At 39.7% G+C, this 25,730-nt stretch overlaps 35 non-coding genes across 35 annotated transcripts; all 35 read left to right on the plus strand.

The window, feature by feature from the left end:
- Positions 1-264: 264 nt before the first annotated feature.
- TRNAF-GAA (transfer RNA phenylalanine (anticodon GAA)) lies at positions 265-335 on the plus strand. Its single transcript has one exon. It is a non-coding gene; the product is annotated as a tRNA-Phe (tRNA).
- A 1,747-nt stretch (positions 336-2,082) lies between these two features.
- TRNAF-GAA (transfer RNA phenylalanine (anticodon GAA)) lies at positions 2,083-2,168 on the plus strand. Its single transcript has one exon. It is a non-coding gene; the product is annotated as a tRNA-Phe (tRNA).
- A 372-nt stretch (positions 2,169-2,540) lies between these two features.
- TRNAF-GAA (transfer RNA phenylalanine (anticodon GAA)) lies at positions 2,541-2,646 on the plus strand. The gene has a single exon. It is a non-coding gene; the product is annotated as a tRNA-Phe (tRNA).
- A 353-nt stretch (positions 2,647-2,999) lies between these two features.
- Positions 3,000-3,070, plus strand: TRNAF-GAA (transfer RNA phenylalanine (anticodon GAA)). The gene has a single exon. It is a non-coding gene; the product is annotated as a tRNA-Phe (tRNA).
- A 1,297-nt stretch (positions 3,071-4,367) lies between these two features.
- TRNAF-GAA (transfer RNA phenylalanine (anticodon GAA)) lies at positions 4,368-4,438 on the plus strand. Its single transcript has one exon. It is a non-coding gene; the product is annotated as a tRNA-Phe (tRNA).
- An 845-nt stretch (positions 4,439-5,283) lies between these two features.
- Positions 5,284-5,369, plus strand: TRNAF-GAA (transfer RNA phenylalanine (anticodon GAA)). The gene has a single exon. It is a non-coding gene; the product is annotated as a tRNA-Phe (tRNA).
- A 372-nt stretch (positions 5,370-5,741) lies between these two features.
- On the plus strand, positions 5,742-5,847 carry TRNAF-GAA (transfer RNA phenylalanine (anticodon GAA)). The gene has a single exon. It is a non-coding gene; the product is annotated as a tRNA-Phe (tRNA).
- A 353-nt stretch (positions 5,848-6,200) lies between these two features.
- Positions 6,201-6,271, plus strand: TRNAF-GAA (transfer RNA phenylalanine (anticodon GAA)). Its single transcript has one exon. It is a non-coding gene; the product is annotated as a tRNA-Phe (tRNA).
- Positions 6,272-7,568: 1,297 nt separating this feature from the next.
- On the plus strand, positions 7,569-7,639 carry TRNAF-GAA (transfer RNA phenylalanine (anticodon GAA)). The gene has a single exon. It is a non-coding gene; the product is annotated as a tRNA-Phe (tRNA).
- Positions 7,640-8,026: 387 nt separating this feature from the next.
- Positions 8,027-8,112, plus strand: TRNAF-GAA (transfer RNA phenylalanine (anticodon GAA)). The gene has a single exon. It is a non-coding gene; the product is annotated as a tRNA-Phe (tRNA).
- An 831-nt stretch (positions 8,113-8,943) lies between these two features.
- On the plus strand, positions 8,944-9,029 carry TRNAF-GAA (transfer RNA phenylalanine (anticodon GAA)). Its single transcript has one exon. It is a non-coding gene; the product is annotated as a tRNA-Phe (tRNA).
- A 372-nt stretch (positions 9,030-9,401) lies between these two features.
- TRNAF-GAA (transfer RNA phenylalanine (anticodon GAA)) lies at positions 9,402-9,487 on the plus strand. The gene has a single exon. It is a non-coding gene; the product is annotated as a tRNA-Phe (tRNA).
- A 373-nt stretch (positions 9,488-9,860) lies between these two features.
- Positions 9,861-9,946, plus strand: TRNAF-GAA (transfer RNA phenylalanine (anticodon GAA)). The gene has a single exon. It is a non-coding gene; the product is annotated as a tRNA-Phe (tRNA).
- A 373-nt stretch (positions 9,947-10,319) lies between these two features.
- TRNAF-GAA (transfer RNA phenylalanine (anticodon GAA)) lies at positions 10,320-10,405 on the plus strand. Its single transcript has one exon. It is a non-coding gene; the product is annotated as a tRNA-Phe (tRNA).
- A 372-nt stretch (positions 10,406-10,777) lies between these two features.
- On the plus strand, positions 10,778-10,848 carry TRNAF-GAA (transfer RNA phenylalanine (anticodon GAA)). The gene has a single exon. It is a non-coding gene; the product is annotated as a tRNA-Phe (tRNA).
- A 387-nt stretch (positions 10,849-11,235) lies between these two features.
- TRNAF-GAA (transfer RNA phenylalanine (anticodon GAA)) lies at positions 11,236-11,321 on the plus strand. The gene has a single exon. It is a non-coding gene; the product is annotated as a tRNA-Phe (tRNA).
- Positions 11,322-11,687: 366 nt separating this feature from the next.
- On the plus strand, positions 11,688-11,773 carry TRNAF-GAA (transfer RNA phenylalanine (anticodon GAA)). The gene has a single exon. It is a non-coding gene; the product is annotated as a tRNA-Phe (tRNA).
- Positions 11,774-12,146: 373 nt separating this feature from the next.
- On the plus strand, positions 12,147-12,232 carry TRNAF-GAA (transfer RNA phenylalanine (anticodon GAA)). Its single transcript has one exon. It is a non-coding gene; the product is annotated as a tRNA-Phe (tRNA).
- Positions 12,233-12,604: 372 nt separating this feature from the next.
- On the plus strand, positions 12,605-12,690 carry TRNAF-GAA (transfer RNA phenylalanine (anticodon GAA)). The gene has a single exon. It is a non-coding gene; the product is annotated as a tRNA-Phe (tRNA).
- Positions 12,691-13,972: 1,282 nt separating this feature from the next.
- On the plus strand, positions 13,973-14,058 carry TRNAF-GAA (transfer RNA phenylalanine (anticodon GAA)). The gene has a single exon. It is a non-coding gene; the product is annotated as a tRNA-Phe (tRNA).
- Positions 14,059-14,820: 762 nt separating this feature from the next.
- Positions 14,821-14,906, plus strand: TRNAF-GAA (transfer RNA phenylalanine (anticodon GAA)). Its single transcript has one exon. It is a non-coding gene; the product is annotated as a tRNA-Phe (tRNA).
- Positions 14,907-15,278: 372 nt separating this feature from the next.
- On the plus strand, positions 15,279-15,349 carry TRNAF-GAA (transfer RNA phenylalanine (anticodon GAA)). Its single transcript has one exon. It is a non-coding gene; the product is annotated as a tRNA-Phe (tRNA).
- A 387-nt stretch (positions 15,350-15,736) lies between these two features.
- Positions 15,737-15,822, plus strand: TRNAF-GAA (transfer RNA phenylalanine (anticodon GAA)). The gene has a single exon. It is a non-coding gene; the product is annotated as a tRNA-Phe (tRNA).
- A 372-nt stretch (positions 15,823-16,194) lies between these two features.
- Positions 16,195-16,280, plus strand: TRNAF-GAA (transfer RNA phenylalanine (anticodon GAA)). Its single transcript has one exon. It is a non-coding gene; the product is annotated as a tRNA-Phe (tRNA).
- Positions 16,281-17,042: 762 nt separating this feature from the next.
- TRNAF-GAA (transfer RNA phenylalanine (anticodon GAA)) lies at positions 17,043-17,128 on the plus strand. The gene has a single exon. It is a non-coding gene; the product is annotated as a tRNA-Phe (tRNA).
- A 373-nt stretch (positions 17,129-17,501) lies between these two features.
- On the plus strand, positions 17,502-17,572 carry TRNAF-GAA (transfer RNA phenylalanine (anticodon GAA)). Its single transcript has one exon. It is a non-coding gene; the product is annotated as a tRNA-Phe (tRNA).
- A 1,755-nt stretch (positions 17,573-19,327) lies between these two features.
- TRNAF-GAA (transfer RNA phenylalanine (anticodon GAA)) lies at positions 19,328-19,413 on the plus strand. The gene has a single exon. It is a non-coding gene; the product is annotated as a tRNA-Phe (tRNA).
- Positions 19,414-19,786: 373 nt separating this feature from the next.
- On the plus strand, positions 19,787-19,857 carry TRNAF-GAA (transfer RNA phenylalanine (anticodon GAA)). Its single transcript has one exon. It is a non-coding gene; the product is annotated as a tRNA-Phe (tRNA).
- Positions 19,858-20,245: 388 nt separating this feature from the next.
- Positions 20,246-20,316, plus strand: TRNAF-GAA (transfer RNA phenylalanine (anticodon GAA)). Its single transcript has one exon. It is a non-coding gene; the product is annotated as a tRNA-Phe (tRNA).
- Positions 20,317-21,161: 845 nt separating this feature from the next.
- TRNAF-GAA (transfer RNA phenylalanine (anticodon GAA)) lies at positions 21,162-21,247 on the plus strand. Its single transcript has one exon. It is a non-coding gene; the product is annotated as a tRNA-Phe (tRNA).
- Positions 21,248-21,620: 373 nt separating this feature from the next.
- On the plus strand, positions 21,621-21,691 carry TRNAF-GAA (transfer RNA phenylalanine (anticodon GAA)). The gene has a single exon. It is a non-coding gene; the product is annotated as a tRNA-Phe (tRNA).
- A 388-nt stretch (positions 21,692-22,079) lies between these two features.
- On the plus strand, positions 22,080-22,150 carry TRNAF-GAA (transfer RNA phenylalanine (anticodon GAA)). The gene has a single exon. It is a non-coding gene; the product is annotated as a tRNA-Phe (tRNA).
- A 1,755-nt stretch (positions 22,151-23,905) lies between these two features.
- On the plus strand, positions 23,906-23,991 carry TRNAF-GAA (transfer RNA phenylalanine (anticodon GAA)). Its single transcript has one exon. It is a non-coding gene; the product is annotated as a tRNA-Phe (tRNA).
- A 373-nt stretch (positions 23,992-24,364) lies between these two features.
- Positions 24,365-24,435, plus strand: TRNAF-GAA (transfer RNA phenylalanine (anticodon GAA)). Its single transcript has one exon. It is a non-coding gene; the product is annotated as a tRNA-Phe (tRNA).
- Positions 24,436-24,822: 387 nt separating this feature from the next.
- On the plus strand, positions 24,823-24,899 carry TRNAF-GAA (transfer RNA phenylalanine (anticodon GAA)). Its single transcript has one exon. It is a non-coding gene; the product is annotated as a tRNA-Phe (tRNA).
- The last annotated feature ends 831 nt before the right edge of the window (positions 24,900-25,730 follow it).

Here is a 25,730-nt window from a genome sequence, read left to right on the forward strand (position 1 = left end):
CTGTCTGATTCAAACGCAGTATCCAGAGTTCGACCATGGCAAACTTTGCAAACACAAACCTGCGAAAAAGAAATACCATATCCGGTGTATTGTCCTGTGAAACGCCCTATCAGAAGTTCACCTGCCTTATCAAAAAGGGTGATTTTAAAATAAAACGAATGCACATTCACCTGAGGATAAAAAGGTACAACCGTTTATAGACCATAAATTCTTGGTTATTTCCCGCAAAAAGTTCAACTTTACGGTAGATGAAATGTTTCATATGCCGAAATAGCTCAGTTGGGAGAGCGTTAGACTGAAGATCTAAAGGTCCCTGGTTCAAACCCCGGTGAACTTCCACGAGTTCGGTGAATTGTCCCGGGTTTCGGCAATTATTTTATCAATGATTGAACAATACAGTTTGAATTGCGTGGACAGAAACCACTTAACACAAATACGGTATGCCGTATTCTGTCTGATTCAAACGCAGTATCCAGAGTTCGACCATGGCAAACTTTGCAAACACAAACCTGCGAAAAAGAAATACCATATCCGGTGTATTGTCCTGTGAAACGCCCTATAAGAAGTTCACCTGCCTTATCAAAAAGGGTGATTTTAAAGTAAAACGAATGCACATTCACCCGAGGATAAAAAGGTACAACCGTTTATAAACCATAAATTCTTGGTTATTTCCAGCAAAAAGTTCAATTTTACGGTAGATTAAAAGTTTCATATGCCGAAATAGCTCAGTTGGGAGAGCGTAAGACTGAAGATCTAAAGGTCCCTGGTTCAAACCCCGGCGAACTTCCACGAGTTCGGTGAATTGTCCCGGGTTTCGGCAATTATTTTGTCAATGATTGAACAATCGAACAATACAGTTTGAATTGCGTGTACAGAAACAACTTAACACAAATACGGTATTCTGTCTGATTCAAACGCTGTATCCAGAGTTCGACCAAGGCAAACTTTGCAAAAACACACATGCGTAAAAGAAATACCATATCCGGTGTATTGTCCTGTGAAAACGCCCTGTCAGAAGTTCGCCTGCCTTATCAAAAAGGGTGATTTTAAAATAAAACGAATGCACATTCAACTGAGGATAAAAAGGTACAACCGTTTATAGACCATAAATTCTTGGTTATTTCCAGCAAAAAGTTCAACTTTACGGTAGATTAAATGTTTCATATGCCGAAATAGCTCAGTTGGGAGAGCGTTAAACTGAAGATCTAAAGGTCCCTGGTTCAAACCCCGGCGAACTTCCACGAGTTCGGTGAATTGTCCCGGGTTTCGGCAATTATTTTATCAATGATTGAACCATCGAACAATACAGTTTGATTTGCGTGTACAGAAACAACTTAACACAAATACGGTATCCCGTATTCTGTCTGATTCAAACGCTGTATCCAGAGGTCGACCATTGCAAATTTTGCAACTGCAAACCTGCGAAAAAGAAATACCATATCCGGTGTATTGTCCAGTGAAACGCCCTATCAGAAGTTCACCTGTCTTATCAAAAAGGGTGATTTTAAAGTAAAACGAATGCACATTCACCCGAGGATAATAAGGTACAACCGTTTATAAACCATAAATTCTTGGTTATTTCCAGCAAAAAGTTCAATTTTACGTTAGATTAAACGTTTCATATGCCGAAATAGCTCAGTTGGGAGAGCGTTAGACTGAAGATGTAAAGGTCCCTGGTTCAAACCCCGGCGAACTTCCACGAGTTTGGTGAATTGTCCAGGGTTTCGGCAATTATTTTATCAATGATTGAACAATCGAACAATACAGTTTGAATTGCACGGACAGAAACCACTTAACACAAATACGGTATGCCGTATTCTGTCTGATTCAAACGCAGTATCCAGAGTTCGACCATGGCAAACTTTGCAAACACAAACCTGCGAAAAAGAAATACCATATCCGGTGTATTGTCCTGTGAAACGCCCTATCAGAAGTTCACCTGCCTTATCAAAAAGGGTGATTTTAAAGTAAAACGAATGCACATTCACCCGAGGATAAAAAGGTACAACCGTTTATAAACCATAAATTCTTGGTTATTTCCAGCAAAAAGTTCAATTTTACGGTAGATTAAAAGTTTCGTATGCCGAAATAGCTCAGTTGGGAGAGCGTTAGACTGAAGATCTAAAGGTCCCTGGTTCAAACCCCGGCGAACTTCCACGAGTTCGGTGAATTGTCCCGGGTTTCGGCAATTATTTTATCAATGATTGAACAATCGAACAATACAGTTTGAATTGCGTGTACAGAAACAACTTAACACAAATACGGTATCCCGTATTCTGTCTGATTCAAACGCTGTATCCAGAGTTCGACCATGGCAAACTTTGCAAACACAAACCTGCGAAAAAGAAATATCATATCCGGTGTATTGTCCTGTGAAACGCCCTATCAGAAGTTCACCTGCCTTATCAAAAAGCGTGATTTTAAAGTAAAACGAATGCACATTCACCCGAGGATAAAAAGGTACAACCGTTTATAAACCATAAATTCTTGGTTATTTCCAGCAAAAAGTTCAATTTTACGGTAGATTAAAAGTTTCATATGCCGAAATAGCTCAGTTGGGAGAGCGTTAGACTGAAGATCTAAAGGTCCCTGGTTCAAACACCGGCGAACTTCCACGAGTTCGGTGAATTGTCCCGGGTTTCGGCAATTATTTTATCAATGATTGAACAATCGAACAATACAGTTTGAATTGCGTGTACAGAAACAACTTAACACAAATACGGTATCCCGTATTCTGTCTGATTCAAACGCTGTATCCAGAGTTCGACCAAGGCAAACTTTGCAAAAACACACATGCGTAAAAGAAATACCACATCCGGTGTATTGTCCTGTGAAAACGCCTTGTCAGAAGTTCGCCTGCCTTATCAAAAAGGGTGATTTTAAAGTAAAACGAATGCACATTCACCCGAGGATAAAAAGGTACAACCGTTTATAAACCATAAATTCTTGGTTATTTCCAGCAAAAAGTTCAACTTTACGGTAGATTAAATGTTTCATATGCCGAAATAGCTCAGTTGGGAGAGCGTTAGACTGAAGATCTAAAGGTCCCTGGTTCAAACCCCGGTGAACTTCCACGAGTTCGGTGAATTGTCCCGGGTTTCGGCAATTATTTTATCAATGATTGAACAATCGAACAATACAGTTTGAATTGCGTGGACAGAAACCACTTAACACAAATACGGTATGCCGTATTCTGTCTGATTCAAACGCAGTATCCAGAGTTCGACCATGGCAAACTTTGCAAACACAAACCTGCGAAAAAGAAATACCATATCCGGTGTATTGTCCTGTGAAACGCCCTATCAGAAGTTCACCTGCCTTATCAAAAAGGGTGATTTTAAAGTAAAACGAATGCACATTCACCCGAGGATAAAAAGGTACAACCGTTTATAAACCATAAATTCTTGGTTATTTCCAGCAAAAAGTTCAATTTTACGGTAGATTAAAAATTTCATATGACGAAATAGCTCAGTTGGGAGAGCGTTAGACTGAAGATCTAAAGGTCCCTGGTTCAAACCCCGGCGAACTTCCACGAGTTCGGTGAATTGTCCCGGGTTTCGGCAATTATTTTGTCAATGATTGAACAATCGAACAATACAGTTTGAATTGCGTGTACAGAAACAACTTAACACAAATACGGTATTCTGTCTGATTCAAACGCTGTATCCAGAGTTCGACCAAGGCAAACTTTGCAAAAACACACATGCGTAAAAGAAATACCATATCCGGTGTATTGTCCTGTGAAAACGCCTTGTCAGAAGTTCGCCTGCCTTATCAAAAAGGGTGATTTTAAAGTAAAACGAATGCACAATCACCTGAGGATAAAAAGGTACAACCGTTTATAGACCATAAATTCTTGGTTATTTCCTGCAAAAAGTTCAACTTTACGGTAGATTAAATGTTTCATATGCCGAAATAGCTCAGTTGGGAGAGCGTTAGACTGAAGATCTAAAGGTCCCTGGTTCAAACCCCGCCGAACTTCCACGAGTTTGGTGCATTGTCCCGGGTTTCGGCAATTTTTTTATGAATGATTGAACAATCGAACAATACAGTTTGAATTGCGTGGACAGAAACTACTTAACACAAATACGGTATGCCGTATTCTGTCTGATTCAAACGCAGTATCCAGAGTTCGACCATGGCAAACTTTGCAAACACAAACCTGCGAAAAAGAAATACCATATCCGGTGTATTGTCCTGTGAAACGCCCTATCAGAAGTTCACCTGCCTTATCAAAAAGGGTGATTTTAAAATAAAACGAATGCACATTCACCTGAGGATAAAAAGGTACAACCGTTTATAGACCATAAATTCTTGGTTATTTCCAGCAAAAAGTTCAACTTTACGGTAGATTAAATGTTTCATATGCCGAAATAGCTCAGTTGGGAGAGCGTTAGACTGAAGATCTAAAGGTCCCTGGTTCAAACCCCGGTGAACTTCCACGAGTTTGGTGCATTGTCCCGGGTTTCGGCAATTTTTTTATGAATGATTGAACAATCGAACAATACAGTTTGAATTGCGTGGACAGAAACCACTTAACACAAATACGGTATGCCGTATTCTGTCTGATTCAAACGCAGTATCCAGAGTTCGACCATGGCAAACTTTGCAAACACAAACCTGCGAAAAAGAAATACCATATCCGGTGTATTGTCCTGTGAAACGCCCTATCAGAAGTTCACCTGTCTTATCAAAAAGGGTGATTTTAAAGTAAAACGAATGCACATTCACCCGAGGATAATAAGGTACAACCGTTTATAAACCATAAATTCTTGGTTATTTCCAGCAAAAAGTTCAATTTTACGTTAGATTAAACGTTTCATATGCCGAAATAGCTCAGTTGGGAGAGCGTTAGACTGAAGATGTAAAGGTCCCTGGTTCAAACCCCGGCGAACTTCCACGAGTTTGGTGAATTGTCCAGGGTTTCGGCAATTATTTTATCAATGATTGAACAATCGAACAATACAGTTTGAATTGCACGGACAGAAACCACTTAACACAAATACGGTATGCCGTATTCTGTCTGATTCAAACGCAGTATCCAGAGTTCGACCATGGCAAACTTTGCAAACACAAACCTGCGAAAAAGAAATACCATATCCGGTGTATTGTCCTGTGAAACGCCCTATCAGAAGTTCACCTGCCTTATCAAAAAGGGTGATTTTAAAGTAAAACGAATGCACATTCACCCGAGGATAAAAAGGTACAACCGTTTATAAACCATAAATTCTTGGTTATTTCCAGCAAAAAGTTCAATTTTACGGTAGATTAAAAGTTTCGTATGCCGAAATAGCTCAGTTGGGAGAGCGTTAGACTGAAGATCTAAAGGTCCCTGGTTCAAACCCCGGCGAACTTCCACGAGTTCGGTGAATTGTCCCGGGTTTCGGCAATTATTTTATCAATGATTGAACAATCGAACAATACAGTTTGAATTGCGTGTACAGAAACAACTTAACACAAATACGGTATCCCGTATTCTGTCTGATTCAAACGCTGTATCCAGAGTTCGACCATGGCAAACTTTGCAAACACAAACCTGCGAAAAAGAAATATCATATCCGGTGTATTGTCCTGTGAAACGCCCTATCAGAAGTTCACCTGCCTTATCAAAAAGCGTGATTTTAAAGTAAAACGAATGCACATTCACCCGAGGATAAAAAGGTACAACCGTTTATAAACCATAAATTCTTGGTTATTTCCAGCAAAAAGTTCAATTTTACGGTAGATTAAAAGTTTCATATGCCGAAATAGCTCAGTTGGGAGAGCGTTAGACTGAAGATCTAAAGGTCCCTGGTTCAAACACCGGCGAACTTCCACGAGTTCGGTGAATTGTCCCGGGTTTCGGCAATTATTTTATCAATGATTGAACAATCGAACAATACAGTTTGAATTGCGTGTACAGAAACAACTTAACACAAATACGGTATCCCGTATTCTGTCTGATTCAAACGCTGTATCCAGAGTTCGACCAAGGCAAACTTTGCAAAAACACACATGCGTAAAAGAAATACCATATCCGGTGTATTGTCCTGTGAAAACGCCTTGTCAGAAGTTCGCCTGCCTTATCAAAAAGGGTGATTTTAAAGTAAAACGAATGCACATTCACCCGAGGATAAAAAGGTACAACCGTTTATAAACCATAAATTCTTGGTTATTTCCAGCAAAAAGTTCAACTTTACGGTAGATTAAATGTTTCATATGCCGAAATAGCTCAGTTGGGAGAGCGTTAGACTGAAGATCTAAAGGTCCCTGGTTCAAACCCCGGTGAACTTCCACGAGTTCGGTGAATTGTCCCGGGTTTCGGCAATTATTTTATCAATGATTGAACAATCGAACAATACAGTTTGAATTGCGTGGACAGAAACCACTTAACACAAATACGGTATGCCGTATTCTGTCTGATTCAAACGCAGTATCCAGAGTTCGACCATGGCAAACTTTGCAAACACAAACCTGCGAAAAAGAAATACCATATCCGGTGTATTGTCCTGTGAAACGCCCTATCAGAAGTTCACCTGCCTTATCAAAAAGGGTGATTTTAAAGTAAAACGAATGCACATTCACCCGAGGATAAAAAGGTACAACCGTTTATAAACCATAAATTCTTGGTTATTTCCAGCAAAAAGTTCAATTTTACGGTAGATTAAAAATTTCATATGACGAAATAGCTCAGTTGGGAGAGCGTTAGACTGAAGATCTAAAGGTCCCTGGTTCAAACCCCGGCGAACTTCCACGAGTTCGGTGAATTGTCCCGGGTTTCGGCAATTATTTTGTCAATGATTGAACAATCGAACAATACAGTTTGAATTGCGTGTACAGAAACAACTTAACACAAATACGGTATTCTGTCTGATTCAAACGCTGTATCCAGAGTTCGACCAAGGCAAACTTTGCAAAAACACACATGCGTAAAAGAAATACCATATCCGGTGTATTGTCCTGTGAAAACGCCTTGTCAGAAGTTCGCCTGCCTTATCAAAAAGGGTGATTTTAAAGTAAAACGAATGCACAATCACCTGAGGATAAAAAGGTACAACCGTTTATAGACCATAAATTCTTGGTTATTTCCTGCAAAAAGTTCAACTTTACGGTAGATTAAATGTTTCATATGCCGAAATAGCTCAGTTGGGAGAGCGTTAGACTGAAGATCTAAAGGTCCCTGGTTCAAACCCCGCCGAACTTCCACGAGTTTGGTGCATTGTCCCGGGTTTCGGCAATTTTTTTATGAATGATTGAACAATCGAACAATACAGTTTGAATTGCGTGGACAGAAACTACTTAACACAAATACGGTATGCCGTATTCTGTCTGATTCAAACGCAGTATCCAGAGTTCGACCATGGCAAACTTTGCAAACACAAACCTGCGAAAAAGAAATACCATATCCGGTGTATTGTCCTGTGAAACGCCCTATCAGAAGTTCACCTGCCTTATCAAAAAGGGTGATTTTAAAATAAAACGAATGCACATTCACCTGAGGATAAAAAGGTACAACCGTTTATAGACCATAAATTCTTGGTTATTTCCAGCAAAAAGTTCAACTTTACGGTAGATTAAATGTTTCATATGCCGAAATAGCTCAGTTGGGAGAGCGTTAGACTGAAGATCTAAAGGTCCCTGGTTCAAACCCCGGTGAACTTCCACGAGTTTGGTGCATTGTCCCGGGTTTCGGCAATTTTTTTATGAATGATTGAACAATCGAACAATACAGTTTGAATTGCGTGGACAGAAACCACTTAACACAAATACGGTATGCCGTATTCTGTCTGATTCAAACGCAGTATCCAGAGTTCGACCATGGCAAACTTTGCAAACACAAACCTGCGAAAAAGAAATACCATATCCGGTGTATTGTCCTGTGAAACGCCCTATCAGAAGTTCACCTGCCTTATCAAAAAGGGTGATTTTAAAATAAAACGAATGCACATTCACCTGAGGATAAAAAGGTACAACCGTTTATAGACTATAAATTCTTGGTTATTTCCAGCAAAAAGTTCAACTTTACGGTAGATTAAATGTTTCATATGCCGAAATAGCTCAGTTGGGAGAGCGTTAGACTGAAGATCTAAAGGTCCCTGGTTCAAACCCCGGCGAACTTCCACGAGTTCGGTGAATTGTCCCGGGTTTCGGCAATTATTTTATCAAGGATTGAACAATCGAACAATACAATTTGAATTGCGTGTACAGAAACAACTTAACACAAATACGGTATCCCGTATTCTGTCTGATTCAAACGCTGTATCCAGAGTTCGACCAAGGCAAACTTTGTAAAAACACACATGCGTAAAAGAAATACCATATCCGGTGTATTGTCCTGTGAAAACGCCCTGTCAGAAGTTCGCCTGCCTTATCAAAAAGGGTGATTTTAAAATAAAACGAATGCACATTCACCTGAGGATAAAAAGGTACAACCGTTTATAGACCATAAATTCTTGGTTATTTCCAGCAAAAAGTTCAACTTTACGGTAGATTAAATGTTTCATATGCCGAAATAGCTCAGTTGGGAGAGCGTTAAACTGAAGATCTAAAGGTCCCTGGTTCAAACCCCGGCGAACTTCCACGAGTTCCGTGAATTGTCCCTGGTTTCGGCAATTATTTTATCAATGATTGAACAATCGAACAATACAGTTTGATTTGCGTGTACAGAAACAAGTTAACACAAATACGGTATCCCGTATTCTGTCTGATTCAAACGCTGTATCCAGAGGTCGACAATTGCAAACTTTGCAACTGCAAACCTGCGTAACAGAAATACCATATGATGTGTATTGTCCTGTGAAACGCCCTATCAGAAGTTCGCCTGCCTTATCAAAAAGGGTGATTTTAAAGTAAAACGAATGCACATTCACCCGAGGATAAAAAGGTACAACCGTTTATAAACCATAAATTCTTTGTTATTTCCAGCAAAAAGTTCAATTTTACGGTAGATTAAAAGTTTCATATGCCGAAATAGCTCAGTTGGGAGAGCGTTAGACTGAAGATCTAAAGGTCCCTGGTTCAAACCCCGGCGAACTTCCACGAGTTCGGTGAATTGTCCCGGGTTTCGGCAATTATTTTATCAATGATTGAACAATCGAACTATATAGTTTGAATTGCGTGTATAGAAACAACTTAACACAAATACGGTATGCCGTATTCTGTCTGATTCAAACGCAGTATCCAGAGTTCGACCATGGCAAACTTTGCAAACACAAACCTGCGAAAAAGAAATACCATATCCGGTGTATTGTCCTGTGAAACGCCCTATCAGAAGTTCACCTGCCTTATCAAAAAGGGTGATTTTAAAGTAAAACGAATGCACATTCACCCGAGGATAAAAAGGTACAACCGTTTATAAACCATAAATTCTTGGTTATTTCCAGCAAAAAGTTCAATTTTACGGTAGATTAAAAGTTTCATATGCCGAAATAGCTCAGTTGGGAGAGCGTTAGACTGAAGATCTAAAGGTCCCTGGTTCAAACCCCGGCGAACTTCCACGAGTTCGGTGAATTGTCCCGGGTTTCGGCAATTATTTTATCAAGGATTGAACAATCGAACAATACAGTTTGAATTGCGGGTACAGAAACAACTTAACACAAATACGGTATCCCGTATTCTGTCTGATTCAAACGCTGTATCCAGAGTTCGACCAAGGCAAACTTTGCAAAAACACACATGAGTAAAAGAAATACCATATCCGGTGTATTGTCCTGTGGAAACGCCCTGTCAGAAGTTCGCCTGCCTTATCAAAAAGGGTGATTTTAAAGTAAAACGAATGCACATTCACCTGCGGATAGAAAGGTACAACCGTTTATATACCATAAATTCTTGGTTATTTCCAGCAAAAAGTTCAATTTTACGGTAGATTAAAAGTTTCATATGCCGAAATAGCTCAGTTGGGAGAGCGTTAGACTGAAGATCTAAAGGTCCCTGGTTCAAACCCCGGCGAACTTCCACGAGTTCGGTGAATTGTCCCGGGTTTCGGCAATTATTTTGTCAATGATTGAACAATCGAACAATACAGTTTGAATTGCGTGTACAGAAACAACTTAACACAAATACGGTATCCCGTATTCTGTCTGATTCAAACGCTGTATCCAGAGTTCGACCAAGGCAAACTTTGCAAAAACACACATGCGTAAAAGAAATACCATATCCTGTGTATTGTCCTGTGAAAACGCCCTGTCAGAAGTTCGCCTGCCTTATCAAAAAGGGTGATTTTAAAATAAAACGAATGCACATTCACCTGAGGATAAAAAGGTACAACCGTTTATAAACCATAAATTCTTTGTTATTTCCAGCAAAAAGTTCAATTTTACGGTAGATTAAAAGTTTCATATGCCGAAATAGCTCAGTTGGGAGAGCGTTAGACTGAAGATCTAAAGGTCCCTGGTTCAAACCCCGGCGAACTTCCACGAGTTCGGTGAATTGTCCCGGGTTTCGGCAATTATTTTATCAATGATTGAACAATCGAACAATACAGTTTGAATTGCGTGGACAGAAACCACTTAACACAAATACGGTATGCCGTATTCTGTCTGATTCAAACGCAGTATCCAGAGTTCGACCATGGCAAACTTTGCAAAAACAAACATGCGTAAAAGAAATACCATATCCGGTGTATTGTCCTGTGAAACGCCCTATCAGAAGTTCACCTGCCTTATCAAAAAGGGTGATTTTAAAATAAAACGAATGCACATTCACCTGAGGATAAAAAGGTACAACCGTTTATAGACCATAAATTCTTGGTTATTTCCAGCAAAAAGTTCAACTTTACGGTAGATTAAATGTTTCATATGCCGAAATAGCTCAGTTGGGAGAGCGTTAGACTGAAGATCTAAAGGTCCCTGGTTCAAACCCCGGTGAACTTCCACGAGTTCGGTGAATTGTCCCGGGTTTCGGCAATTATTTTATCAATGATTGAACAATCGAACAATACAGTTTGAATTGCGTGGACAGAAACCACTTAACACAAATACGGTATGCCGTATTCTGTCTGATTCAAACGCAGTATCCAGAGTTCGACCATGGCAAACTTTGCAAACACAAACCTGCGAAAAAGAAATACCATATCCGGTGTATTGTCCTGTGAAACGCCCTATCAGAAGTTCACCTGCCTTATCAAAAAGGGTGATTTTAAAGTAAAACGAATGCACATTCACCCGAGGATAAAAAGGTACAACCGTTTATAAACCATAAATTCTTGGTTATTTCCAGCAAAAAGTTCAATTTTACGGTAGATTAAAAGTTTCATATGCCGAAATAGCTCAGTTGGGAGAGCGTTAGACTGAAGATCTAAAGGTCCCTGGTTCAAACCCCGGCGAACTTCCACGAGTTCGGTGAATTGTCCCGGGTTTCGGCAATTATTTTGTCAATGATTGAACAATCGAACAATACAGTTTGAATTGCGTGTACAGAAACAACTTAACACAAATACGGTATTCTGTCTGATTCAAACGCTGTATCCAGAGTTCGACCAAGGCAAACTTTGCAAAAACACACATGCGTAAAATAAATACCATATCCGGTGTATTGTCCTGTGAAAACGCCCTGTCAGAAGTTCGCCTGCCTTATCAAAAAGGGTGATTTTAAAGTAAAACGAATGCACATTCACCTGCGGATAGAAAGGTACAACCGTTTATATACCATAAATTCTTGGTTATTTCCAGCAAAAAGTTCAATTTTACGGTAGATTAAAAGTTTCATATGCCGAAATAGCTCAGTTGGGAGAGCGTTAGACTGAAGATCTAAAGGTCCCTGGTTCAAACCCCGGCGAACTTCCACGAGTTCGGTGAATTTTCCCGGGTTTCGACAATTATTTTGTCAATGATTGAACAATCGAACAATACAGTTTGAATTGCGTGTACAGAAACAACTTAACACAAATACGGTATCCCGTATTCTGTCTGATTCAAACGCTGTATCCAGAGTTCGACCAAGGCAAACTTTGCACAAACACACATGCGTAAAAAAAATACCATATCCGGTGTATTGTCCTGTGAAAACGCCCTGTCAGAAGTTCGCCTGCCTTATCAAAAAGGGTGATTTTAAAATAAAACGAATGCACATTCACCTGAGGATAAAAAGGTACAGCCGTTTATAAACCATAAATTCTTTGTTATTTCCAGCAAAAAGTTCAATTTTACGGTAGATTAAAAGTTTCATATGCCGAAATAGCTCAGTTGGGAGAGCGTTAGACTGAAGATCTAAAGGTCCCTGGTTCAAACCCCGGCGAACTTCCACGAGTTTGGTGCATTGTCCCGGGTTTCGTCAATTTTTTTATGAATGATTGAACAATCGAACAATACAGTTTGAATTGCGTGGACAGAAACCACTTAACACAAATACGGTATGCCGTATTCTGTCTGATTCAAACGCAGTATCCAGAGTTCGACCATGGCAAACTTTGCAAAAACACACATGCGTAAAAGAATTACCATATCCGGTGTATTGTCCTGTGAAACGCCCTATCAGAAGTTCACCTGCCTTATCAAAAAGGGTGATTTTAAATTAAAACGAATGCACATTCACCCGAGGATAAAAAGGTACAACCGTTTATAAACCATAAATTCTTGGTTATTTCCAGCAAAAAGTTCAATTTTACGGTAGATTAAAAGTTTCATATGCCGAAATAGCTCAGTTGGGAGAGCGTTAGACTGAAGATCTAAAGGTCCCTGGTTCAAACCCCGGCGAACTTCCACGAGTTCGGTGAATTGTCCCGGGTTTCGGCAATTATTTTGTCAATGATTGAACAATCGAACAATACAGTTTGAATTGCGTGTACAGAAACAACTTAACACAAATACGGTATTCTGTCTGATTCAAACGCTGTATCCAGAGTTCGACCAAGGCAAACTTTGCAAAAACACACATGCGTAAAAGAAATACCATATCCGGTGTATTGTCCTGTGAAAACGCCCTGTCAGAAGTTCGCCTGCCTTATCAAAAAGGGTGATTTTAAAATAAAACGAATGCACATTCAACTGAGGATAAAAAGGTACAACCGTTTATAGACCATAAATTCTTGGTTATTTCCAGCAAAAAGTTCAACTTTACGGTAGATTAAATGTTTCATATGCCGAAATAGCTCAGTTGGGAGAGCGTTAAACTGAAGATCTAAAGGTCCCTGGTTCAAACCCCGGCGAACTTCCACGAGTTCGGTGAATTGTCCCGGGTTTCGGCAATTATTTTATCAATGATTGAACAATCGAACAATACAGTTTGATTTGCGTGTACAGAAACAACTTAACACAAATACGGTATCCCGTATTCTGTCTGATTCAAACGCTGTATCCAGAGGTCGACCATTGCAAATTTTGCAACTGCAAACCTGCGAAAAAGAAATACCATATCCGGTGTATTGTCCAGTGAAACGCCCTATCAGAAGTTCACCTGTCTTATCAAAAAGGGTGATTTTAAAGTAAAACGAATGCACATTCGCCCGAGGATAATAAGGTACAACCGTTTATAAACCATAAATTCTTGGTTATTTCCAGCAAAAAGTTCAATTTTACGTTAGATTAAACGTTTCATATGCCGAAATAGCTCAGTTGGGAGAGCGTTAGACTGAAGATGTAAAGGTCCCTGGTTCAAACCCCGGCGAACTTCCACGAGTTTGGTGAATTGTCCAGGGTTTCGGCAATTATTTTATCAATGATTGAACAATCGAACAATACAGTTTGAATTGCACGGACAGAAACCACTTAACACAAATACGGTATGCCGTATTCTGTCTGATTCAAACGCAGTATCCAGAGTTCGACCATGGCAAACTTTGCAAACACAAACCTGCGAAAAAGAAATACCATATCCGGTGTATTGTCCTGTGAAACGCCCTATCAGAAGTTCACCTGCCTTATCAAAAAGGGTGATTTTAAAGTAAAACGAATGCACATTCACCTGAGGATAAAAAGGTACAACCGTTTATAAACCATAAATTCTTGGTTATTTCCAGCAAAAAGTTCAATTTTACGGTAGATTAAAAGTTTCGTATGCCGAAATAGCTCAGTTGGGAGAGCGTTAGACTGAAGATCTAAAGGTCCCTGGTTCAAACCCCGGCGAACTTCCACGAGTTCGGTGAATTGTCCCGGGTTTCGGCAATTATTTTATCAATGATTGAACAATCGAACAATACAGTTTGAATTGCGTGTACAGAAACAACTTAACACAAATACGGTATCCCGTATTCTGTCTGATTCAAACGCTGTATCCAGAGTTCGACCAAGGCAAACTTTGCAAAAACACACATGCGTAAAAGAAATACCATATCCGGTGTATTGTCCTTTGAAAACGCCTTGTCAGAAGTTCGCCTGCCTTATCAAAAAGGGTGATTTTAAAGTAAAACGAATGCACATTCACCCGAGGATAAAAAGGTACAACCGTTTATAAACCATAAATTCTTGGTTATTTCCAGCAAAAAGTTCAATTTTACGTTAGATTAAACCCCGGCGAACTTCAACGAGTTTGGTGAATTGTCCAGGGTTTCGGCAATTATTTTATCAATGATTGAACAATCGAACAATACAGTTTGAATTGCACGGACAGAAACCACTTAACACAAATACGGTATGCCGTATTCTGTCTGATTCAAACGCAGTATCCAGAGTTCGACCATGGCAAACTTTGCAAACACAAACCTGCGAAAAAGAAATATCATATCCGGTGTATTGTCCTGTGAAACGCCCTATCAGAAGTTCACCTGCCTTATCAAAAAGGGTGATTTTAAAGTAAAACGAATGCACATTCACCCGAGGATAAAAAGGTACAACCGTTTATAAACCATAAATTCTTGGTTATTTCCAGCAAAAAGTTCAATTTTACGGTAGATTAAAAGTTTCATATGCCGAAATAGCTCAGTTGGGAGAGCGTTAGACTGAAGATCTAAAGGTCCCTGGTTCAAACCCCGGCGAACTTCCACGAGTTCGGTGAATTGTCCCGGGTTTCGGCAATTATTTTATCAATGATTGAACAATCGAACAATACAGTTTGAATTGCGTGTACAGAAACAACTTAACACAAATACGGTATCCCGTATTCTGTCTGATTCAAACGCTGTATCCAGAGTTCGACCAAGGCAAACTTTGCAAAAACACACATGCGTAAAAGAAATACCATATCCGGTGTATTGTCCTGTGAAACGCCCTATCAGAAGTTCACCTGCCTTATCAAAAAGGGTGATTTTAAAATAAAACGAATGCACATTCACCTGAGGATAAAAAGGTACAACCGTTTATAGACCATAAATTCTTGGTTATTTCCAGCAAAAAGTTCAACTTTACGGTAGATTAAATGTTTCATATGCCGAAATAGCTCAGTTGGGAGAGCGTTAGACTGAAGATCTAAAGGTCCCTGGTTCAAACCCCGGTGAACTTCCACGAGTTCGGTGAATTGTCCCGGGTTTCGGCAATTATTTTATCAATGATTGAACAATCGAACAATACAGTTTGAATTGCGTGGACAGAAACCACTTAACACAAATACGGTATGCCGTATTCTGTCTGATTCAAACGCAGTATCCAGAGTTCGACCATGGCAAACTTTGCAAACACAAACCTGCGAAAAAGAAATACCATATCCGGTGTATTGTCCTGTGAAACGCCCTATCAGAAGTTCACCTGCCTTATCAAAAAGGGTGATTTTAAAGTAAAACGAATGCACATTCACCCGAGGATAAAAAGGTACAACCGTTTATAAACCATAAATTCTTGGTTATTTCCAGCAAAAAGTTCAATTTTACGGTAGATTAAAAGTTTCATATGCCGAAATAGCTCAGTTGGGAGAGCGTTAGACTGAAGATCTAAAGGTCCCTGGTTCAAACCCCGGCGAACTTCCACGAGTTCGGTGAATTGTCCCGGGTTTCGGCAATTATTTTGTCAATGATTGAACAATCGAACAATACAGTTTGAATTGCGTGTACAGAAACCACTTAACACAAATACGGTATGCCGTATTCTGTCTGATTCAAACGCAGTATCCAGAGTTCGACCATGGCAAACTTTGCAAACACAAACCTGCGAAAAAGAAATACCATATCCGGTGTATTGTCCTGTGAAACGCCCTATCAGAAGTTCACCTGCCTTATCAAAAAGGGTGATTTTAAAGTAAAACGAATGCACATTCACCTGAGGATAAAAAGGTACAACCGTTTATAAACCATAAATTCTTGGTTATTTCCAGCAAAAAGTTCAATTTTACGGTAGATTAAAAGTTTCGTATGCCGAAATAGCTCAGTTGGGAGAGCGTTAGACTGAAGATCTAAAGGTCCCTGGTTCAAACCCCGGCGAACTTCCACGAGTTCGGTGAATTGTCCCGGGTTTCGGCAATTATTTTATCAATGATTGAACAATCGAACAATACAGTTTGAATTGCGTGTACAGAAACAACTTAACACAAATACGGTATCCCGTATTCTGTCTGATTCAAACGCTGTATCCAGAGTTCGACCAAGGCAAACTTTGCAAAAACACACATGCGTAAAAGAAATACCATATCCGGTGTATTGTCCTTTGAAAACGCCTTGTCAGAAGTTCGCCTGCCTTATCAAAAAGGGTGATTTTAAAGTAAAACGAATGCACATTCACCCGAGGATAAAAAGGTACAACCGTTTATAAACCATAAATTCTTGGTTATTTCCAGCAAAAAGTTCAATTTTACGTTAGATTAAACCCCGGCGAACTTCCACGAGTTTGGTGAATTGTCCAGGGTTTCGGCAATTATTTTATCAATGATTGAACAATCGAACAATACAGTTTGAATTGCACGGACAGAAACCACTTAACACAAATACGGTATGCCGTATTCTGTCTGATTCAAACGCAGTATCCAGAGTTCGACCATGGCAAACTTTGCAAACACAAACCTGCGAAAAAGAAATATCATATCCGGTGTATTGTCCTGTGAAACGCCCTATCAGAAGTTCACCTGCCTTATCAAAAAGGGTGATTTTAAAGTAAAACGAATGCACATTCACCCGAGGATAAAAAGGTACAACCGTTTATAAACCATAAATTCTTGGTTATTTCCAGCAAAAAGTTCAATTTTACGGTAGATTAAAAGTTTCATATGCCGAAATAGCTCAGTTGGGAGAGCGTTAGACTGAAGATCTAAAGGTCCCTGGTTCAAACCCCGGCGAACTTCCACGAGTTCGGTGAATTGTCCCGGGTTTCGGCAATTATTTTATCAATGATTGAACAATCGAACAATACAGTTTGAATTGCGTGTACAGAAACAACTTAACACAAATACGGTATCCCGTATTCTGTCTGATTCAAACGCTGTATCCAGAGTTCGACCAAGGCAAACTTTGCAAAAACACACATGCGTAAAAGAAATACCATATCCGGTGTATTGTCCTGTGAAAACGCCTTGTCAGAAGTTCGCCTGCCTTATCAAAAAGGGTGATTTTAAAGTAAAACGAATGCACATTCACCCGAGGATAAAAAGGTACAACCGTTTATAAACCATAAATTCTTGGTTATTTCCAGCAAAAAGTTCAACTTTACGGTAGATTAAATGTTTCATATGCCGAAATAGCTCAGTTGGGAGAGCGTTAGACTGAAGATCTAAAGGTCCCTGGTTCAAACCCCGGTGAACTTCCACGAGTTCGGTGAATTGTCCCGGGTTTCGGCAATTATTTTATCAATGATTGAACAATCGAACAATACAGTTTGAATTGCGTGGACAGAAACCACTTAACACAAATACGGTATGCCGTATTCTGTCTGATTCAAACGCAGTATCCAGAGTTCGACCATGGCAAACTTTGCAAACACAAACCTGCGAAAAAGAAATACCATATCCGGTGTATTGTCCTGTGAAACGCCCTATCAGAAGTTCACCTGCCTTATCAAAAAGGGTGATTTTAAAGTAAAACGAATGCACATTCACCCGAGGATAAAAAGGTACAACCGTTTATAAACCATAAATTCTTGGTTATTTCCAGCAAAAAGTTCAATTTTACGGTAGATTAAAAATTTCATATGACGAAATAGCTCAGTTGGGAGAGCGTTAGACTGAAGATCTAAAGGTCCCTGGTTCAAACCCCGGCGAACTTCCACGAGTTCGGTGAATTGTCCCGGGTTTCGGCAATTATTTTGTCAATGATTGAACAATCGAACAATACAGTTTGAATTGCGTGTACAGAAACAACTTAACACAAATACGGTATTCTGTCTGATTCAAACGCTGTATCCAGAGTTCGACCAAGGCAAACTTTGCAAAAACACACATGCGTAAAAGAAATACCATATCCGGTGTATTGTCCTGTGAAAACGCCTTGTCAGAAGTTCGCCTGCCTTATCAAAAAGGGTGATTTTAAAGTAAAACGAATGCACAATCACCTGAGGATAAAAAGGTACAACCGTTTATAGACCATAAATTCTTGGTTATTTCCTGCAAAAAGTTCAACTTTACGGTAGATTAAATGTTTCATATGCCGAAATAGCTCAGTTGGGAGAGCGTTAGACTGAAGGTCTAAAGGTCCCTGGTTCAAACCCCGCCGAACTTCCACGAGTTTGGTGCATTGTCCCGGATTTCGGCAATTTTTTTATGAATGATTGAACAATCGAACAATACAGTTTGAATTGCGTGGACAGAAACCACTTAACACAAATACGGTATGCCGTATTCTGTCTGATTCAAACGCAGTATCCAGAGTTCGACCATGGCAAACTTTGCAAACACAAACCTGCGAAAAAGAAATACCATATCCGGTGTATTGTCCTGTGAAACGCCCTATCAGAAGTTCACCTGCCTTATCAAAAAGGGTGATTTTAAAATAAAACGAATGCACATTCACCTGAGGATAAAAAGGTACAACCGTTTATAGACCATAAATTCTTGGTTATTTCCAGCAAAAAGTTCAACTTTACGGTAGATTAAATGTTTCATATGCCGAAATAGATCAGTTGGGAGAGCGTTAAACTGAAGATCTAAAGGTCCCTGGTTCAAACCCCGGCGAACTTCCACGAGTTCGGTGAATTGTCCCGGGTTTCGGCAATTATTTTATCAATGATTGAACAATCGAACAATACAGTTTGATTTGCGTGTACAGAAACAAGTTAACACAAATACGGTATCCCGTATTCTGTCTGATTCAAACGCTGTATCCAGAGGTCGACAATTGCAAACTTTGCAACTGCAAACCTGCGTAACAGAAATACCATATGATGTGTATTGTCCTGTGAAACGCCCTATCAGAAGTTCGCCTGCCTTATCAAAAAGGGTGATTTTAAAGTAAAACGAATGCACATTCACCCGAGGATAAAAAGGTACAACCGTTTATAAACCATAAATTCTTTGTTATTTCCAGCAAAAAGTTCAATTTTACGGTAGATTAAAAGTTTCATATGCCGAAATAGCTCAGTTGGGAGAGCGTTAGACTGAAGATCTAAAGGTCCCTGGTTCAAACCCCGGCGAACTTCCACGAGTTCGGTGAATTGTCCCGGGTTTCGGCAATTATTTTGTCAATGATTGAACAATCGAACAATACAGTTTGAATTGCGTGTACAGAAACAACTTAACACAAATACGGTATCCCGTATTCTGTCTGATTCAAACGCTGTATCCAGAGTTCGACCAAGGCAAACTTTGCAAAAACACACATGCGTAAAAGAAATACCATATCCGGCGTAATGTCCTGTGAAAACGCCCTGTCAGAAGTTCGCCTGCCTTATCAAAAAGGGTGATTTTAAAATAAAACGAATGCACATTCACCTGAGGATAAAAAGGTACAACCGTTTATAGACCATAAATTCTTGGTTATTTCCAGCAAAAAGTTCAACTTTACGGTAGATTAAATGTTTCATATGCCGAAATAGCTCAGTTGGGAGAGCGTTAGACTGAAGATCTAAAGGTCCCTGGTTCAAACCCCGGTGAACTTCCACGAGTTTGGTGCATTGTCCCGGGTTTCGGCAATTTTTTTATGAATGATTGAACAATCGAACAATACAGTTTGAATTGCGTGGACAGAAACCACTTAACACAAATACGGTATGCCGTATTCTGTCTGATTCAAACGCAGTATCCAGAGTTCGACCATGGCAAACTTTGCAAACACAAACCTGCGAAAAAGAAATACCATATCCGGTGTATTGTCCTGTGAAAACGCCTTGTCAGAAGTTCGCCTGCCTTATCAAAAAGGGTGATTTTAAAGTAAAACGAATGCACATTCACCCGAGGATAAAAAGGTACAACCGTTTATAAACCATAAATTCTTGGTTATTTCCAGCAAAAAGTTCAACTTTACGGTAGATTAAATGTTTCATATGCCGAAATAGCTCAGTTGGGAGAGCGTTAGACTGAAGATCTAAAGGTCCCTGGTTCAAACCCCGGTGAACTTCCACGAGTTCGGTGAATTGTCCCGGGTTTCGGCAATTATTTTATCAATGATTGAACAATCGAACAATACAGTTTGAATTGCGTGGACAGAAACCACTTAACACAAATACGGTATGCCGTATTCTGTCTGATTCAAACGCAGTATCCAGAGTTCGACCATGGCAAACTTTGCAAACACAAACCTGCGAAAAAGAAATACCATATCCGGTGTATTGTCCTGTGAAACGCCCTATCAGAAGTTCACCTGCCTTATCAAAAAGGGTGATTTTAAAATAAAACGAATGCACATTCACCTGAGGATAAAAAGGTACAACCGTTTATAGACCATAAATTCTTGGTTATTTCCAGCAAAAAGTTCAACTTTACGGTAGATTAAATGTTTCATATGCCGAAATAGATCAGTTGGGAGAGCGTTAAACTGAAGATCTAAAGGTCCCTGGTTCAAACCCCGGCGAACTTCCACGAGTTCGGTGAATTGTCCCGGGTTTCGGCAATTATTTTATCAATGATTGAACAATCGAACAATACAGTTTGATTTGCGTGTACAGAAACAAGTTAACACAAATACGGTATCCCGTATTCTGTCTGATTCAAACGCTGTATCCAGAGGTCGACAATTGCAAACTTTGCAACTGCAAACCTGCGTAACAGAAATACCATATGATGTGTATTGTCCTGTGAAACGCCCTATCAGAAGTTCGCCTGCCTTATCAAAAAGGGTGATTTTAAAGTAAAACGAATGCACATTCACCCGAGGATAAAAAGGTACAACCGTTTATAAACCATAAATTCTTTGTTATTTCCAGCAAAAAGTTCAATTTTACGGTAGATTAAAAGTTTCATATGCCGAAATAGCTCAGTTGGGAGAGCGTTAGACTGAAGATCTAAAGGTCCCTGGTTCAAACCCCGGCGAACTTCCACGAGTTCGGTGAATTGTCCCGGGTTTCGGCAATTATTTTGTCAATGATTGAACAATCGAACAATACAGTTTGAATTGCGTGTACAGAAACAACTTAACACAAATACGGTATCCCGTATTCTGTCTGATTCAAACGCTGTATCCAGAGTTCGACCAAGGCAAACTTTGCAAAAACACACATGCGTAAAAGAAATACCATATCCGGTGTAATGTCCTGTGAAAACGCCCTGTCAGAAGTTCGCCTGCCTTATCAAAAAGGGTGATTTTAAAATAAAACGAATGCACATTCACCTGAGGATAAAAAGGTACAACCGTTTATAGACCATAAATTCTTGGTTATTTCCAGCAAAAAGTTCAACTTTACGGTAGATTAAATGTTTCATATGCCGAAATAGCTCAGTTGGGAGAGCGTTAGACTGAAGATCTAAAGGTCCCTGGTTCAAACCCCGGTGAACTTCCACGAGTTTGGTGCATTGTCCCGGGTTTCGGCAATTTTTTTATGAATGATTGAACAATCGAACAATACAGTTTGAATTGCGTGGACAGAAACCACTTAACACAAATACGGTATGCCGTATTCTGTCTGATTCAAACGCAGTATCCAGAGTTCGACCATGGCAAACTTTGCAAACACAAACCTGCGAAAAAGAAATACCATATCCGGTGTATTGTCCTGTGAAAACGCCTTGTCAGAAGTTCGCCTGCCTTATCAAAAAGGGTGATTTTAAAGTAAAACGAATGCACATTCACCCGAGGATAAAAAGGTACAACCGTTTATAAACCATAAATTCTTGGTTATTTCCAGCAAAAAGTTCAACTTTACGGTAGATTAAATGTTTCATATGCCGAAATAGCTCAGTTGGGAGAGCGTTAGACTGAAGATCTAAAGGTCCCTGGTTCAAACCCCGGTGAACTTCCACGAGTTCGGTGAATTGTCCCGGGTTTCGGCAATTATTTTATCAATGATTGAACAATCGAACAATACAGTTTGAATTGCGTGGACAGAAACCACTTAACACAAATACGGTATGCCGTATTCTGTCTGATTCAAACGCAGTATCCAGAGTTCGACCATGGCAAACTTTGCAAACACAAACCTGCGAAAAAGAAATACCATATCCGGTGTATTGTCCTGTGAAACGCCCTATCAGAAGTTCACCTGCCTTATCAAAAAGGGTGATTTTAAAGTAAAACGAATGCACATTCACCCGAGGATAAAAAGGTACAACCGTTTATAAACCATAAATTCTTGGTTATTTCCAGCAAAAAGTTCAATTTTACGGTAGATTAAAAATTTCATATGACGAAATAGCTCAGTTGGGAGAGCGTTAGACTGAAGATCTAAAGGTCCCTGGTTCAAACCCCGGCGAACTTCCACGAGTTCGGTGAATTGTCCCGGGTTTCGGCAATTATTTTGTCAATGATTGAACAATCGAACAATACAGTTTGAATTGCGTGTACAGAAACAACTTAACACAAATACGGTATTCTGTCTGATTCAAACGCTGTATCCAGAGTTCGACCAAGGCAAACTTTGCAAAAACACACATGCGTAAAAGAAATACCATATCCGGTGTATTGTCCTGTGAAAACGCCTTGTCAGAAGTTCGCCTGCCTTATCAAAAAGGGTGATTTTAAAGTAAAACGAATGCACAATCACCTGAGGATAAAAAGGTACAACCGTTTATAGACCATAAATTCTTGGTTATTTCCTGCAAAAAGTTCAACTTTACGGTAGATTAAATGTTTCATATGCCGAAATAGCTCAGTTGGGAGAGCGTTAGACTGAAGGTCTAAAGGTCCCTGGTTCAAACCCCGCCGAACTTCCACGAGTTTGGTGCATTGTCCCGGATTTCGGCAATTTTTTTATGAATGATTGAACAATCGAACAATACAGTTTGAATTGCGTGGACAGAAACCACTTAACACAAATACGGTATGCCGTATTCTGTCTGATTCAAACGCAGTATCCAGAGTTCGACCATGGCAAACTTTGCAAACACAAACCTGCGAAAAAGAAATACCATATCCGGTGTATTGTCCTGTGAAACGCCCTATCAGAAGTTCACCTGCCTTATCAAAAAGGGTGATTTTAAAATAAAACGAATGCACATTCACCTGAGGATAAAAAGGTACAACCGTTTATAGACCATAAATTCTTGGTTATTTCCAGCAAAAAGTTCAACTTTACGGTAGATTAAATGTTTCATATGCCGAAATAGCTCAGTTGGGAGAGCGTTAAACTGAAGATCTAAAGGTCCCTGGTTCAAACCCCGGCGAACTTCCACGAGTTCGGTGAATTGTCCCGGGTTTCGGCAATTATTTTATCAATGATTGAACAATCGAACAATACAGTTTGATTTGCGTGTACAGAAACAAGTTAACACAAATACGGTATCCCGTATTCTGTCTGATTCAAACGCTGTATCCAGAGGTCGACAATTGCAAACTTTGCAACTGCAAACCTGCGTAACAGAAATACCATATGATGTGTATTGTCCTGTGAAACGCCCTATCAGAAGTTCGCCTGCCTTATCAAAAAGGGTGATTTTAAAGTAAAACGAATGCACATTCACCCGAGGATAAAAAGGTACAACCCTTTATAAACCATAAATTCTTTGTTATTTCCAGCAAAAAGTTCAATTTTACGGTAGATTAAAAGTTTCATATGCCGAAATAGCTCAGTTGGGAGAGCGTTAGACTGAAGATCTAAAGGTCCCTGGTTCAAACCCCGGCGAACTTCCACGAGTTCGGTGAATTGTCCCGGGTTTCGGCAATTATTTTGTCAATGATTGAACAATCGAACAATACAGTTTGAATTGCGTGTACAGAAACAACTTAACACAAATACGGTATCCCGTATTCTGTCTGATTCAAACGCTGTATCCAGAGTTCGACCAAGGCAAACTTTGCAAAAACACACATGCGTAAAAGAAATACCATATCCGGTGTAATGTCCTGTGAAAACGCCCTGTCAGAAGTTCGCCTGCCTTATCAAAAAGGGTGATTTTAAAATAAAACGAATGCACATTCACCTGAGGATAAAAAGGTACAACCGTTTATAGACCATAAATTCTTGGTTATTTCCAGCAAAAAGTTCAACTTTACGGTAGATTAAATGTTTCATATGCCGAAATAGCTCAGTTGGGAGAGCGTTAGACTGAAGATCTAAAGGTCCCTGGTTCAAACCCCGGTGAACTTCCACGAGTTTGGTGCACTGTCCCGGGTTTCGGCAATTTTTTTATGAATGATTGAACAATCGAACAATACAGTTTGAATTGCGTGGACAGAAACCACTTAACACAAATACGGTATGCCGTATTCTGTCTGATTCAAACGCAGTATCCAGAGTTCGACCATGGCAAACTTTGCAAACACAAACCTGCGAAAAAGAAATACCATATCCGGTGTATTGTCCTGTGAAACGCCCTATCAGAAGTTCACCTGCCTTATCAAAAAGGGTGATTTTAAAGTGAAACGAATGCACATTCACCCGAGGATAAAAAGGTACAACCGTTTATAAACCATAAATTCTTTGTTATTTCCAGCAAAAAGTTCAATTTTACGGTAGATTAAAAGTTTCATATGCCGAAATAGCTCAGTTGGGAGAGCGTTAGACTGAAGATCTAAAGGTCCCTGGTTCAAACCCCGGCGAACTTCGACGAGTTCGGTGAATTGTCCCGGGTTTCGGCAATTATTTTATCAAGGATTGAACAATCGAACAATACAATTTGAATTGCGTGTACAGAAACAACTTAACACAAATACGGTATCCCGTATTCTGTCTGATTCAAAAGCTGTATCCAGAGTTCGACCAAGGCAAACTTTGTAAAAACACACATGCGTAAAAGAAATACCATATCCGGTGTATTGTCCTGTGAAAACGCCCTGTCAGAAGTTCGCCTGCCTTATCAAAAAGGGTGATTTTAAAATAAAACGAATGCACATTCACCTGAGGATAAAAAGGTACAACCGTTTATAGACCATAAATTCTTGGTTATTTCCAGCAAAAAGTTCAAGTTTACGGTAGATTAAATGTTTCATATGCCGAAATAGCTCAGTTGGGAGAGCGTTAAACTGAAGATTTAAAGGTCCCTGGTTCAAACCCCGGCGAACTTCCACGAGTTCGGTGAATTGTCCCGGGTTTCGGCAATTATTTTGTCAATGATTGAACAATCGAACAATACAGTTTGAATTGCGTGTACAGAAACAACTTAACACAAATACGGTATCCCGTATTCTGTCTGATTCAAACGCTGTATCCAGAGTTCGACCAAGGCAAACTTTGCAAAAACACACATGCGTAAAAGAAATACCATATCCGGTGTATTGTCCTGTGAAAACGCCCTGTCAGAAGTTCGCCTGCCTTATCAAAAAGGGTGATTTTAAAATAAAACGAATGCACATTCACCTGAGGATAAAAAGGTACAACCGTTTATAGACCATAAATTCTTGGTTATTTCCAGCAAAAAGTTCAACTTTACGGTAGATTAAA

This window comes from Saccoglossus kowalevskii, chromosome 13 (assembly GCF_978046115.1).
Source record: "Saccoglossus kowalevskii chromosome 13, keSacKowa6.1, whole genome shotgun sequence".
Taxonomy (NCBI): domain Eukaryota; kingdom Metazoa; phylum Hemichordata; class Enteropneusta; family Harrimaniidae; genus Saccoglossus; species Saccoglossus kowalevskii.